Here is a 15,742-nt window from a genome sequence, read left to right as displayed (position 1 = left end):
TAGAGCGAGAGTTTAATACTGAGCAAGAACAATTTTTTACAGCAAGGGACAAGGATTTCATGTGCTAAAAATGACCTTTCATTTCATAACAGGGCTCAGGCCAGGATTCCATAGTCACATTTTGTCCATCAGGTTCAAGGAATGAGATCAGACTCAGGGGCCAGGGGCAATGGCTTCATTCTTTGCATGATTGGAAAGACCCAGAGGCCAGGACCAAGAATCCAGATAGAAAGCTCATGAGGGGACGCCTCGATGGCTCAGCTGGTTAAGCATCTGCCTTCAGCTCAGGTCATGATCCCGGGGTCCTGGGATTGAGTCCTGCATCGGGCTCCCTGCTCGGTGGGGAGTTTGCATCTCCCTCTGCCCCTTCCCCCTGCTCCTTTGCGCTCTCTCTCTCTCACAAAAATAAATAAATAAAATCTTTAAAAGAGAGAAAGAAAGCTCATGAGGGTATGACAGGGAAGAGGACAGGGGGATAGAGTGGATGAGGGAGGTGGTGGTACAAAATTCCGGAGACCCTACCTCTGTCCCCTCAGCAGCCTGCTGGGATGTCAGAGTCCAGTGAGAATCCCATCCCAGGACCAGTTCCAAGGTCACACTGCATCTCACCACGGGGAGGTCTGGAAGCTGAGAGGAAGAAACGAAATACCTGGGTGGTACTAGAGCCCTTTGCAGGCCCCAGGAGGAGTCCTAAGGAAAATGAGAAGACACAGTCCCACATCCCACACCCCACGCCCCACACCCCAACCTGTGCTTCCTGTAGGACAAAGACAAAGAGGCCCAGTCTTCGATTTCTCCCAGTCTGCCGCACTTTCTCCCTAAAAGGTCAAAGCCACGGTTGGTTGTTTTTTGTTTTTTGGTTTTTTTCTACTTCTTTTTCCAGTTTTATTGAGATATAATTGACATAGAACACTGAAAGCTGTGTTTTGTTGCTTTTGTTTTTTGTTTTTGTTTTTGTTTTTAACTCCTCTTCCCATTTTGAAAAACATCATTCCTCTTTCCAGGGATTGCATCTTTTTCTTTTGAGGCAAAGTCACTCTGAACCAAACTGGACAAACCATACTTAACTTAAACATATGTTTTCCAAGCAGGTTACTCTGTTATCTGGGAATTTAGCACCACTCTTCAGCCCTAAGTGGCATCAGAATACACTTTCAGCATAGAACTGTCAGAATATAATACGGCCTGCAATAAAACCCAATCGGTAAATAAAGTAACAAAACCGCTTCCTTTTCAAGGGGGCAGCGCGGTCATATTTTAACATGTACTTCTGATTCAAGATACTAATATCTTACTAAATACATTTATTTGCAGTTTGCACACCGTATTCCCAGACCAGCACATTATTCGGGCTTAGCTGCGGTTTTTGTTAACGTTTTAATCAAACTCATAAATAAAAGGGAGAAATTTGGCCAGTTGGGAAGGCGCTGAAGTAGAATTGTATGCACAGCAGATGTCGGTGATATCTCTGGAATATACTAAAATACTGCCGAAGAATTGTGGGTTACAGCAAGTAGACTGTGATCAATTACTCAGTATTAAGGGAGTGACTTTCAAGATGGGGGGCTTTCCTTCTCTGTTTTCTGCTATAAATGGGTATCTTGTTCCTTTTACTCCTTCTCTCTTGCCCAGTTTCGGAAGCTGCACAGGCAACAATGTATCTTTCCTTGGGTTGCTTTCCATTTGTAAATTTTTCAACTCCCTGTATTTCTTGAGGTGGCTCTATGCGTCTCTTACTTTGTTGAAGGCCCACCACAGCATTCACTTTATACATGGAGCAAACAAAACATGGGATGGGGTCCGTTCTCTTCTAAAAGGTCACATTACATGTCGTTTCAATAAAATGGAGATAATCCTTTTCAAAGAATGATTTCATTCAGCCTATTAGATTTGGAACATGCATGCACATAATAAGAAAAAAACACAGTAATGAAAATAAATGTTTCTGGAATACTATAAACTATTGATGGAAGGTCTGTCTTTGTTTTCCGTATTGACCCTCGTAAGAAAGGCACTGAACTCACAGGGCTCTTTGAGCCATCAGTGGAAACTGCACGTTTGCCCTATAGCTCAGGGGTAGGTACCCGCTGAGATCCAGCAGAATTCATACCCCACTTGCTAACCTCACGCTTGTTCTATTGCAAAGGCAGTTTCCAAAATTTCTGGGCTAACAGCTATTGCTTAGATAATTTTTTAATCGTTTTAAGAGTTACAGTTTCTGTCATTAGTAGGGCAAACTGACAAATTATCGATGACATATTTATGCTATCAGTGGCATCCCCTGGCAGCCAAGACGCTGGAAAACATACTTGAGCAGTAACATGCATAGAACACACGAGTTCACCATCTGGTTGTTTGGGTTCAATGCTGGAGAGTTCTTTTGCTTCAACGAGGCAGGGGTGAAACTGTGACTGGTTCGGTGAAATCTCAAGTCAATTTTCTATTGCATGTTAATGTAATATTTTCCCCATGGAAGGCTATGTTGCTTCCCAACAAAAAGGCGGAGAAAAAAAGAAAAAGAAAGAGAGAGAAAGTAAGTGAATCCTGTGTATACAGCTGCTCTCAGACTTCGGGGGAAGGTAAGCCTGAGTCACCAGGAAAACTGTGTGCACTTTCCCAAATGCCCATTCCCTCAAAGCTATGACTAGGTCTAAAAATGTCAACCACGCATACGAATCACATCACATTTGCCATCTTGTAAGCTTGTATTCTTTCCTTAGACTAAATCACTTGCCAGCTGTAATAGTCTTGCTGATATTCAGATAAGTTACATATCAAGTAAAATGATTTGCATGTACTACTGAACCGCTTAATGTCCAGGCCTTTAGCTATTCTTAAATTCTGCTGTGTCACACTGGAAGAATAGGGAACATATTGTCCACTTACAGGAGAAGTACAGTAGACTGGTTATCAGCATGGACCACCGTGTCCGAATTCTTAGGTTTGAATGTCCTAGGACAAGTTACTTAACTTCTCTGTGCCTTAGTTTTATCATCCGTAAAATAATTACGTTAATAAAACCTTCCTGAAAGGTTTGTTTTGAGAAGTCAATGAAAATATATACATGAAGCACTTTGAACAATTTTCTGGCATATAGTAAGTAATATGTACACAAAAGATATTATTATTATTATTATCATAAATAAAGGAATGTTATCTATATATCACTTGGCTGTTTTGGAGAGAGCTTTTTCATAAGAATTATATTATTCATATGGACCACTTCTGTTCTTCCAGGTGGGAGCTCCTTGAGGGTAAACGTGCATGTTTTTCCCTTTCTTAAGCTCGATACCGACCACACTCGTTAATCCTGGGCCCCACCATACCCACCACCTCTTCTGGTAGGAAACTGCTGGTACACCTAGGTACCACTCTCTTTGGTCTACCAGGTTTGTGTGAAGCCAAACACAGTTCTCTCCTAGGAATGCAAACTGTGGGATAAGGAGAGAATCAAGGGGCAGCAGTAGCTGAGAGATTGTATCAGGAGAGGACACAGCTAGAATGGGGTCAACAAAGGATCACGGGGAGCACTTTTGTGGAAATCATGAGCAGAAGAGACACAAGCAAGAAAAAGCAATGAGGAAGAGAAAATCAAGAGTGGAGGGCAAAGCAGTCCATGAGAAGTGGGGAGAGAAGGGGCAGAGGGAGAAGAGAGCTCAGAGAGCAATCCCGAGGACCAGACAATGTCTCTCAAGGACCTTCCAATCTCCACCCCCCCCCACCCTCCTCTCACCAAGATCTGACATTCTAATTTGGCTCACAATTTCATATGCTCATTCCTGATCTCCCCCATGGGCATCCTTGCTCATTGGGTTATCTAAGAGGGATTTCCAGCAAAGGCGGGTCTATTAACTACATGTTCTGATTTTCTGTGTTTTTGATGCTCTGACGTCCGGGGGGGCCTTGCTGAGGCAGGCAGGACTGCCCCTCCCTGGGCTGAAGATGCCTCCAGAATGCACTTTAAAGATGCAGGGGGAACCGAAGGGGGGATAAGAGATTTCTGGTTACGAGAAGCAGAAAATTCTTCACAAAAGGGGTGGCAATTGAGATGTACTTCGGATGACAGGTAAAATGTGGGCGCACGCTGCAGGATGGGATGGGGGAGACGTCCAGCAGGGAGCACAGCCCGAGCACGGGGAAAGCAAGAATGGGAAGAGGATGAAAACCTGCTTACCTGAAAAGACCAGAGGAGGCCAGGCCTTGGGGAAAGGTCAGAGCTTAGTTCACATTCATGTTGAAATTTTAGCCCTTTATGATGGTTTAATAGAATAGATGATAAACTCTATTCCCTCAAAATTCATATGTTGACATCCTAACCCCTATTGGGATGGTATTTGCCGATGTGGCTGTGGAAGAAAATTAGATTTTAGATGAGGCCCTCATGGTAGGATTTAATGCCTTAATAAGAAAAGACACCAAAGCACTTGCTATCTCTCTCTCTCTCTCTCTGTCTTAGGCTCTTCCCACCTCAGGGAGGACACCATGAGAAGGCAGCCATCTGCAAGCCAGAAGAGAGCCCTCGTGGGGGACCCAAATCAGCTGGCACTGTGATCTTAGACTCCCCAGCCTCCAGAACTATGAAGAGTAAATTCCTGTTGTTTCAACCATCCAGTCTGTGGTATTTTGTTACGGCAGGCTGAGGTGACTCATGCAGTCAGGAAGGGCTCGAACAAAATGCCAACTCCCGAAACGAACCTCTGCGGAACTTAATGCTGTCATCGCCTTGTCATGTACTTACTGACTTGACGAAAGCCGGTGGCTGGCAGGAGAAGATGTACACATGGATACGGGGATGATAATGGCACAGCTCTGGAGGCCGCTCGCCTTTATGGCCCAAACACCATTTCCCGAAGTAAATGTTTCCATCACAGTGTGACAAATGTAATAGGTTTTGGAGGTTGCATTTTCAAAAATTAATAATATACATGCTGTGTGAAAACATTATGTTCAGAGGCATGTTTTTAGGAGTTTCAAATAGAATACTTTAAAGAAATCATCTGAAAATGGGGTCATAAAGTTTCATAATGTATGATTCTAGTCACAGAGCATGGGGAGGAGATTTAAAACTGCCGGGTAGGAAAAGGTAACAAAAAAACTGGGGTATCATCAGTGTTTCTGTTCTATTAATTTTTTTTTAAATTGCATTAGTCGTACTTTCACCAGAGTACATGGGGAGTCAATTAATAGGTGTTCATGAAAGATGGAGGGAAAATGCACACAGACGACATAAATAATAAACCAGAGAGAAAATGCTAGCTTCTATCCCACCCAGTCACATTCAGAAACTCTGCGAAAAATAATCTACTTCTATTTGCGCAGTTCAAGGGGAAATTTAACAACCACACAGTATCAATTGAAGACAGACCCTTTCCTGAATTCACGGACCTAATGGTAAATTACTTGATTATTATAATTTGGATTATTATAATTGTTAATGAGAGCCACTTGACTTTGATTTGGCCTCCAGGATAATCTTCAAAAAGCCTTTGCTTGATTTCTTCATATTAAAAGGGGGAAAGAAGAAAAACCAAATCAGTACAACTCAGATAAGCCATGCTTTTCCTTCTGCCCGTATGTATATAAACAAAAAAGAACTGTGAGGATTAAATACACATTCAGCATGGATTTTGAGATGCTCAAACAGCCAAGTACATGCAAACAAATGCACCGAGCTTAATCCCTAAGAAGCTTACCATGCGGGACACATGTGGGAACGTACAGTAGGGCAAAGAAGGAGCTAAGCAGTCTGAGATCCCGTGATCACCAGAGCCAGGATTCTTCTTTATGCCTCCATTCAGTTGAGATCATCTTCCCTGACTAGAATAAGGTGTTTTGTAGTCCCCTGAGCTATAAATATAGACAGCTTCTGCAGCTTGAGTTATTCACGCAATGTTGCTATGGAGTAGTTTTAGATTTACCATAACCTGAAATTTGTCACAGTGCTTAGACACACTTCAGTGGATGAACTTGCAAAAGTCTCCAGATCTCCCCCGTCAGATGCGAGTATAGTAACGATATTTACTGAGCATCTTCTATGGACCAAGCATTATAGAAGGTGTTGGGGAAACCAAAAAAGAACACGACCTTCAAGGGTTCACAGGACACCGTGTACCAACAGAAACGGTGAGCCAGCGATACCTTTCCTTTAATATTAAGTACCAAACAAGTGAAAATCAGCACACAGGAATTCCTGGCTGTGGGCTACTATGTCAGCCAGGAGATTACATAGAGAAATTGAACTTGATCTTGAAGCAGGACCAGAGGATCCAAAGAGAAAACCAGGGTTCCCCTGTCACGAGCTGCGTCCAAATCTGGGCATGAAAAAAGTACACAACATCCTTGAAGAGGTAAGTGATACTTCAACAGTAGCCAGAAAATGTCTGGGGTGTCTGACATATTCACTCCCTGAGTGAATGTCTGAGGTATTCACTCCCCTCACAGAGGTTGCTTATAATTTACTAGGAATGGGCAGTTGTTGGATGGGTCATTAGGTTGCTTCTAACCTCTAGAAAGGTCAGGAAACAGATTCAGGTGCCAATACCTGGAACCAAATGGGAAGGTGCCATGTTTCACACGTAAAGATGAAGCAAGCAGTGAGTAGACAAGATACTTGGGAGTTTTTCCAGGGGTGCTCAGTGTCTCTAATGCATACAGTTCTATTGCTGCCTACACTCCCCCATGACCAGGAGAACATCTGGTAGAGAAGTAATCACTGGGTAAGAGCACAGGGTTTGGAATGAGATCCCTTGGACCTCATTTTCTAGCTTGTCATTTACTAGGTATGAGACCTTGGCCAAACCACTTGTCCTCCATGAGCCCAGATCTCTTGACTAGAAAAATGTGATAGAAAACACTCAGCTCAAAGGGAATTTATAGGGATTCGATCAGAGAATGCATGAAATGCTCCTGATATTTAGAAGACACTTAAAAAAAAAAAAAGTCCACTATACTTGCAAATAAACTTGAAAGCTGGCTCCAGCCACAGAGAACACACTGCCAAATGACCAATGACCCTCCCTGCTGCCTCCAGGACTGACCGATGGCCTCATTATCACCAGCTGAGCTAACTGGCCACCAAGCAAGGAAAAGAGGAAACCTCCAAAGCAAAATGCTAGGTGCTAAAGAAACAACAAAAAAGATGTACCAAATGGGTAATTGGCTAGAAGAGGTCAGACCCATCAAGGAGAAAACAGAGCCCCACTTGAAGGCCATGTGGGGACTGATCCATAAATGACTTTGCTGACAATGTCATCCTCAGCAAGGACCTATATGCTATGCTCTTTCTCCACATTTCAGTCCCCTACCCACCCATAGCCTCACTCTGGTAATTCCAGCATGTCAACACTTCCAACGCCCTCCTTCCTCATTAGGGGGGATGCACTGAATGGGCCCCATGTCGAGATTTACCCTGCCATGGCTGTCAGTAGGAATTCTAGCACAGTGATTTACTTCAGTATGGAATTCAAAACCAGAACCAGAAATCCTTCATTATCATTTAATATGAATCTATTTCATTAACTAATTTAAAATCATGCATAATTCATCACAGGCATTGTTCATTTATAGTTTAGCATGTTTTTCCCTAGATGTAGTCTCCGTAACAGCCTGGCCTCATTATTTTTCCTGTCTAAAATGATTGAGATGATATCCAACATTTCTTTATCAATGGAAATGGGATGGCTCTTTATTCTTTGCCAAATCGGGTCACTGATTTCCCTATGGGACATACTATTTCCCATCTCATGTTTTCAAAACTCTTCCTGAGCCACCCACATTTTATCCTTTTATATAATGATGCTTTTACCAATCTAATTTTATTATTTTATTTATTTTAAAAAGAAGGAATCTGTGATACTAAATCTGTGATACTTCCTCAAGTAAAATTTAGTGACAGATTTAAATCTAGAATTCCAATCTCCGATTTCTAAGTCCTCCAAACTTCTAAGCAAAAATCCAAAATTTGGTGGGTTCTTCTGCCTTGAGAAATTATCTACATAAAGACATTAGTGGATAGGCATTTAGCTATAGGATAATGAATCAATGTGAGGTCCTCCCTATTAACATATAATAATAATAATTTTATAATACAATCTTAAAATGTCTATTTTATTATTTTTCAGGTATGGGACAGCCAACAGATAAGGAGATGATTTCTACTGATAAGATGGTTTGTTGCTCATGGTTCCCAAGAGGAGGGTCACAGCAGTCCCACAAGAGCCACACAGGGAAGTACCAGGGGCAGAGGGAATAAGGGGAAACTGAGAGCAAGAGCCTTTATTGTGGTTTCCATAGGAAGAAATGGATGAGACGTGGAAATCGGCTTTAGGATTGGCTGGTTTGAGTAATTTCAATGGGCTCTAGGGCATAGGGGTTGTCCATAATTGTCTGATACCTGACCCTGGGATGATGAAGACAGAGGAATAGTGACCCTGAGCATAAGAACCCAACAGAGGAGAGGTGAGGGCTTGGGATCTGAATTAGTTAGCTGCCATGTACAAAAGGTGAGTCATTCACCTCACAGGTGAGTCATGCATTATCTTTAGGAACTGGTTGGCCCTGGAACAAGCAGTCTCTCCAGGATCCATAATGCCCCAGAAGTCAAAGCATCAGAAACACAGGATTAATACAAATACCTGGTCATTCATATGTCCCACACACAATGCTAATATCCATACCTTATCTTACATACAATTTCTAAAAACCCTAGAAAGTAAATACTATCATCATCATCATGTCTATTTTATAGATGGGAACCTGAGATTTCAAGACCAAAGGAACTTGGTGTGGATCACACAGCTAATAAGCGGGGGGATGGGAACTTCACCCCCACCCCCCTACCATAGCCAAGCCACGGGGCTCATGCTCTTAACCACGACACTGCAGAATCTATTCAGAGAATTCAGGAAATATCATTGATGACTTTAATTTTTACATAATATTTAGCCCCCAAATCACATCCAGGTTATCATGTTCCTAAGCTGATCAATTAGATCAGTCTGTGTTCAGGTAACATGGTTTAGAATCTGCGGGGTGAGTGGAGGAAGAGATGGGAATTAAGAATAAAAAACTAAAAAATACAAGACAGGTCTCTCAATGTAGGAGCTTTTAAAGTCAAACTCCAAAGTAAGGCTTCTGATGTCTAGTTTTCCTTTTATTATAAATTCTCTGTCTCTTTTCAGACATAGCTTGAATCTAACTCCAGCTGCAGAGCCCATCTCTGAATGGCCAGGAGAAAGAGCATAATCTCCAAACTGCAAACATAAGGTTCTAGCTCGCAAGGGCAATGGAAAGACAAGTAAGTTTAAAATATTCCAATATCAGAAAGAACGACTACCCAACATTTGCAGCAACATGGACAGGACTGGAGGAGATAATGCTAAGAGAAATAAGTCAAGCAGAGAAAGACAATTATATGGTTTCACTCATTTATGGAACATAAGAAATAGGAAGATCAGTAGGAGAAGGAAGGGAAGAAGGAAGGGAAGAAGGAAGGGGGGGTAAACAGAAGGGGGAAGGAACCACGAGAGACAGGGACTATGAGAAACAAACTGAGGGCTTCAGAGGGGAGGGGGTGGGGGATTGGGATAGGCTGGTGATGGGTATTAAGGAGGGCACGTATTGCACGGAGCACGGGTGTTATACGCAAATAATGAATCACGGAACATTACATCAAAAACTAAGGATGTACTGTACGGTGACTAACATAACATAATAAAAAATCATTATAAAAAAAAAGACCATTTGGACATTGGGGCCATTACAGAATGGTTCACTTACCAACACACACACGTTTGTCCACACCCACAGCCAGGCCTGGGGAACAGTCACAGCGGAAGGACCCTTCATTGTTGATGCACTGTCCATTCATGCAGATTCCTGGGGTCTGGCATTCATCAACATCTGCCCAGAGGGAAGCACAACCCAGGCCATTACTGGGTAAATTTAACCTTATTACAGAGTTTACCAGTTGTCACCCTTCTAGACTGTCAACCTTTTGTTTTCCATTTTATAATTTGTGGAAGGACACATAGATGTGATAATAAATCTTATATCTAAAAAAATAAAATAAAATACATCACCATCATAAATAAATAAATAAATAAATAAATAAATAAATAAATAAATAAATAAAATATTACAATATAGAGCTCAGAAGGAAAAAAGGGTGGGGGCATGTGAATTCTGATGTTTATAAAGTAATCTGTGCAAAGCCAAACAGAAGATTCACCTAAAAGGAAGCACCCGGGTCCCCTAAGTGAATTCAGGGATCTGCCAGGAGGCAAAAACTTTCTGAAGGTGCCTCTTCTGCCACAGTGATCAGTTTCAGGCATTTCCCACCATCACCAAGGCTGACTACTAAAGCTGTTGGGTTCCTTGGCTACCACACTCATTAATTGTGCCAACCCATTATGAAAGAGCATTTGTATTCCCAGTAATAGCATGCACCTCTCCATCCATATCCACCACCCACCCACCCATCACACACACACACACACACACACACACACACACACACACACACACACGTTGCCATAGCCCTGCGGAGACATCAGGGACACCTTGTGGAGATAAGAACTCATTCTACCTACAGGACCTTACCAAATGGACTGAACGCCAAAAGAAGGGGTCCCGGCTCTAGGAGCAAATCCTTCTTTATTCCAAGTTAATTCCTGATCTCCCCTCAATTCACAGGTCTTCAATACTGTACTATTGGCATTTCATAATAAACAGAGGGTTACTATGACTAGAGAGACCATGCAATTTATTATCTAAGTTGACACACTTTTGAGCGTCCAAGGGGTCACTGTTAATAGTTACACAGGGACAAGAGGCATAACTGGGTTCTATTCCAGACAAACAGAAATGTCTGAGCACCGTAGCTGTGGGAAAGAGAAGACCAGCTCCCTTGACATTCAAGCTAGCTTTGGAGATGCTTGCCCTCCAGTGTCAACTTTGAGTCCTCAGCGGACACCAGGGAGAGCATTTGAAAGCCACTTTGTGACCATGTTACTCCATAAAGGTTCACCCAAAAGACTAAAAGCAAAGTGAATATCAAGGGTTACACAGATTTCTGTGGGAAACTATGACAAGGTTAAATAATGACAGGCTTTGTATTCTAAATTACTCTAATCGCCAAAGGAATCAATAAAACATTCTAAGATAACCAATAACTCGATATATCAATGAGAATATAGACTGTTTAGAGGCAAGACATGGTAGTATCTATAAGAACAAATTCAGAGAAAATGGCTCACCCCAATACCACTTGAGTATTCAGCTCAAACTGACCAAAGGAAAATTTAGGAGGTCCTGTTGAAACCACTGGACATAGAAGGGCTTCACGTGTAGGAGGACGAAAGGAACCAAGAATTAATACCTCTAATGGATTTAATTAGATGTGCAATAATGCATCGTAAAATGTCAAAAATCTATATACCCCCACAAAGCAGAAAATCTAGTAGGGAGCTATAAAAGGTGTGTGGACGTGCATAATAAGAACCTGGTGAGTGACTTCAAAGATACAAGAATAGGCAGCTATGAAATCTCAAAGGAAGGAAACATCAGGGATGGCACAGGGTGATTATAATATTGAAGAAATGTTAGCTAGAGGAGGCAGAATTTGAAACCATGATTTAAAAATGGGAATGATTTTGACAATGAGCAGGAGATGAGAGGCATTCTGGGCACAGATTATGATGGGAACAAAGGAAGAAAGTATAACACTCCTCACTGCCAGTGTGCATTCCCGGAAAGGTAGGTCAGGTGCTGGATAGAATGTGAGAGAATCTTCAAGTTAAGTAGCTTCTACTACAGACTTTCTTTACAGCAATTCTGGAGGAATGATTCAGTTATAATCTCTAAAAATTTGCCCTGATCATTGTGATTATTCATGAGAATTAGCATACCTTTGGGAAATAGAATATTGATGAAAGTATTTATACTCTCAGATCCAAAGGTAAAATCCCCCAAGTCAGCCCAGCTGTGAGCAACCTAGATAAAAAATGAAAGTGCACACTTTTTTTTTTAATCTAAAAGCAAAAATAGCAAAAGCGAGGTTGCAAACTAGCTAAGACTCTCTTTGGTTTTTTGCACAATAAAGCCTTACATAAAGCATAGCTATTTCTGAATATCATAAAAACTTTAAAGATGTTTTAAAATGCTTTTGAATTTCATGAAATTGAAGGATGGTCTTTCCCCAGAACAACATGGTAGAAAAATTAGGACATTAATTCATGGTTCCTACAGCGTATGTCTTACAAATCTTTCTCTAGCAACAGTAGTTAACACTTCAATAGTGTTTGTGATGTGCCCAGGACTGTTTTAAAACACTTCACATCTATTTTTGGAAACAATCTTTTGTTCAAATCAAATTTTAGGTCAAGTCAAAAACAATAAGACAAATACATAAGGAGCCCTGAGAATCTACTGCACTTTGGGGGAACACAGATTTCCCACAAGGGGGACAACATGAACCCAGTGTCAGGGAATGTCTACATAGCTCCTATATTGAGAACTATAGGGTTATTAAAAAATGATGGCAGACATGTTTATTCACCTTAGAGTTTCAAAAAACTTATGGTTGCCAACACTTTAGGATTATGAAATGTGATATTAAAATTTGGATGCCTGGCCTCTCCCAGAAAATCTGAAAATCTAGCAACCATGGATCCCCTCACCTTGCAGGTCAGTAATATCATATAGGGCAGAATCCTGGGTCCCAGGATTAGACAGTTGATATGCACTGTTCTTCAGCTCACCACTGCCACCATGTTGCTCCCGTCCCAGTCTATAGGCATTGGGTTGGAAAATCTTGGCTTGGGTTGTAAATTTCAAATGCTGAATGAATATAGCTTGCCTAGAGCTATGGCTGGGATATAGTTGCTAGATCAGAGAGAGGTTAACTTTGAATTTCTTGACTCGGCTAGGAAAGAGTGGAACTTCAGGAAATGTGTCCAACCTGCTAATATTTGAACATATAATCTAGTTTTTCCAACTATTTTTCTCTATCTCTTGTTACAGAATCTTTACATAACAGAATTAGAGGTGATCTAATACAATACCTTCCCTTTGTAGATATGGATACTTGAGCTGACTGGCGGTGGTATCAATCCTGGTTCTTGACACCACCAAACTCGTGACAGATACTTGTCCCCTGGGGGCTGGGGGAAGTGTTCTGTGGTCCTTTTGGTTATGTACTTTAATTTATTGTTGTTGGAGTTTCTACACACTGGTGTGTGTTTAAGAGCAAAGAGAATAGATGTGATTTAACCTTAAATTAAGTGAAAAGAACTGGGGAGACAAATGAATGATCTCGATCATGAAATGGACAGTATGGAAATTAGCCAGCTTTTTGTTTGGAAGAGAGGCATGGTCCATCACTCAAGAATGACATCTAGTCGATTTCTTTTCTACTGAAGGTAATAACAGCAGGGCCTGGGCATGGCCCCGAACTTAGAGAGCATTGAGACGATCCATTAAAATTTACAATCCTATTCCTAGAGCAAAGAGAAACCTCTAGAGGTCTTTCTAGGCTTGGCCTCAAATTCTAATTATAACTCATAAAGGGATTTCTTAATCCAAGAATAGCTTCTTTGAAGTTAAAGAGTAGAGAATAAAATGGTAAAAATGATGTGTCCACAGGAGCGTCCGAGAAGGTCATATTCAGGGCTAAGAGGGGAAATTTTTCAAGTACTAGGACTTTTCTGCATCGCATTGGCCATACGATCAGCAGCATTTGCTTGCTAGGGCTACCACAACAACATACCACAGACTGCGTGGCTTACACAATGGAAATTTTTTTGCTCACAGTTCTGGAAGCCAGAAGTCGGAAATCAAGGTGTTGACGGGTTTGGTGTCTCGTGAGGCCTCTCTCCTTGGCTTGCACATGGCCTTTAACTTTGTGCATACACTTCCCTGGGGGCTCTACCTCTGTGAATGAGGGCACCCCCATATGACCTCCTTTAGTCTTAATTAACTCTTTAAAATCCCTACATCCAAACACAGTCACATTTGGATGTCCTGGGGATTAGTACTTGAACATACCAATTTTAAGGGAATGCAGTTCAGTCCCTAACATCAGCACGAGTCAAAAGAGGAGAAAAAAGATCTGAGGGACCAGAGTAGAGATCTTGATTTACCCATAGACAGCTGATACCCAGGGCCCCTCTCCTGGATCCACAGAATTCTTATTCCACGGGTAACGTGGGTCCGACTGCTCCAGGACTGCAGCTAACATGTGATCGCCCCCTCCGACCACATCCTAGTACGTCTGTGTGCCTACTGCACACCACACTGGGAAAAAGTCAGGAGGGCCGGCTAGAAGGCGGAGAACTCTGAAAGTGCCTCCTTAAATGTTACACCCCGGGCATCTCTCTTGCTTCATTCCAGTCTTGGCCCTCAGGACATCCCATGATTAAGACAGTAGCACCGGAAGGAGCTGAAACTGAGAAGTCACATAGCTCCTGATTCAAATTTCAGGTCAGGTCCACATTCAGGTTAGGAGGGAGGAAAGTGTGGGTCCACCAGAGTAATTTCCTTCTTCCTTATTTTAAGGTTTAGATAACAGTCAGAAGTAAAAAAAAAAAAAAAAAAAAAAAGGAAAAAAAGAAAAAGACATGTGAAAGAGAGCATACAGAGGTGAAGTTATTTGGAATATATATTTTATCTAAGGTATGTAAAGAATCTGTTAAAATCTACCAGCTATTTTAAAGGTAATAACTGAGTATGTTAAAAAATTGTAGACCAGTGTTAGCTAAAGAGATACCAAAGGCAGGCACATACGATGACTCGTAGCAAGGTGGTTAAGGTCATACAGCCACAGGGCCACCACCCCCACCCCTAACGCAGGCAGAGGACAGAAGACACAGGATAGTGAGGTACAGATGAGATCGCTTAACTTGCTAATGCTGAGGTTGTTCTGTGCGTGCACGAGGTGGGCCTCAGATTCAAACGTGCTAGAGCCAGAAGCCAATTTTCTAGGACATTACTGTAAACACACTGAGTAGCCTGCTTTCGGGATTTTTTTTATCAATGGGGCATGAATCATACCTGTTTCAGGTCGTTCCCTCATGGGTCAAGCCCCACTGAAAGGCAATGGCTGGAATGGGTTTTTCGTCTGTTTCCCCCAAGTCTGTGCCAGACGGAGGCTTACAGCACAGAACATGAAACGTCCTTAGCTTTACTAGGCCACTAACCACAGTTCTCCTTGCAGGGCACCTGGCTGGATCGGGGGATAGTTCAGGGACGTGATTCAAGTCTTCTGCAGTACTCTTTCGTTTAATTATGGTATAAAGGTTGGCATAATTGGATTACTTAGCCTGAAGAAGGAAAAGGCTAAAAAGTGACTTTGTAGCTGCCTTAACTACAGAAAGGATTTTTCATGAACTCCATCAACCAAGAGAAGGATTATCGTAAGGAATGGGCTATTCCATGGGTGCAAAGATGGGGAAGAAGGTGTAAATGGATTTTAGGAGAATTCAAGTCCGTTAGTAGGAAAATCTTTTGAAATCCTCTGAGGTGAAATACTGATTTTATATATATATATATATATATACACACACACACACACACATATATATATATGATTTTATTTATTTATTTGAGAAAGAGAGAATGCACACCTATGGGCAAGCCAGGGGACGGGCAGAGGGGAAGCAGAGGGACAAGCAGACTCCCCGCTGAGTGCGGAGCCCCCTGGGGGAGAACCTTGGATCACAACCCTGAGATGATGACCAGAGACAAA

At 41.9% G+C, this 15,742-nt stretch overlaps 1 long non-coding RNA gene across 4 annotated transcripts in view; it reads right to left on the bottom strand.

Moving 5' to 3' along the window:
* Positions 1 to 446: 446 nt before the first annotated feature.
* The window catches only part of LOC123790434 (uncharacterized), a 347,714-nt gene continuing 332,418 nt past the window's right edge, over positions 447 to 15,742 (bottom strand). For all 4 annotated transcript variants that reach the window (XR_006779089.2, XR_006779088.2, XR_015724598.1 and 1 more), the window contains 2 exons: positions 9,778 to 9,900; positions 447 to 627 (listed from right to left, as the gene is read on the bottom strand). This is a non-coding gene — a long non-coding RNA (uncharacterized LOC123790434). The remainder of the gene's footprint in view (positions 628 to 9,777; positions 9,901 to 15,742) is intronic.

Source organism: Ursus americanus, chromosome 5 (genome assembly GCF_024610735.1).
Source record: "Ursus americanus isolate L20-20 chromosome 5, mUrsAme1.1.p, whole genome shotgun sequence".
Lineage (NCBI taxonomy): Eukaryota > Metazoa > Chordata > Mammalia > Carnivora > Ursidae > Ursus > Ursus americanus.
The sequence above is the reverse complement of the archived record's forward strand: the minus strand, read 5'-3'. Positions and strand labels throughout refer to the sequence as shown.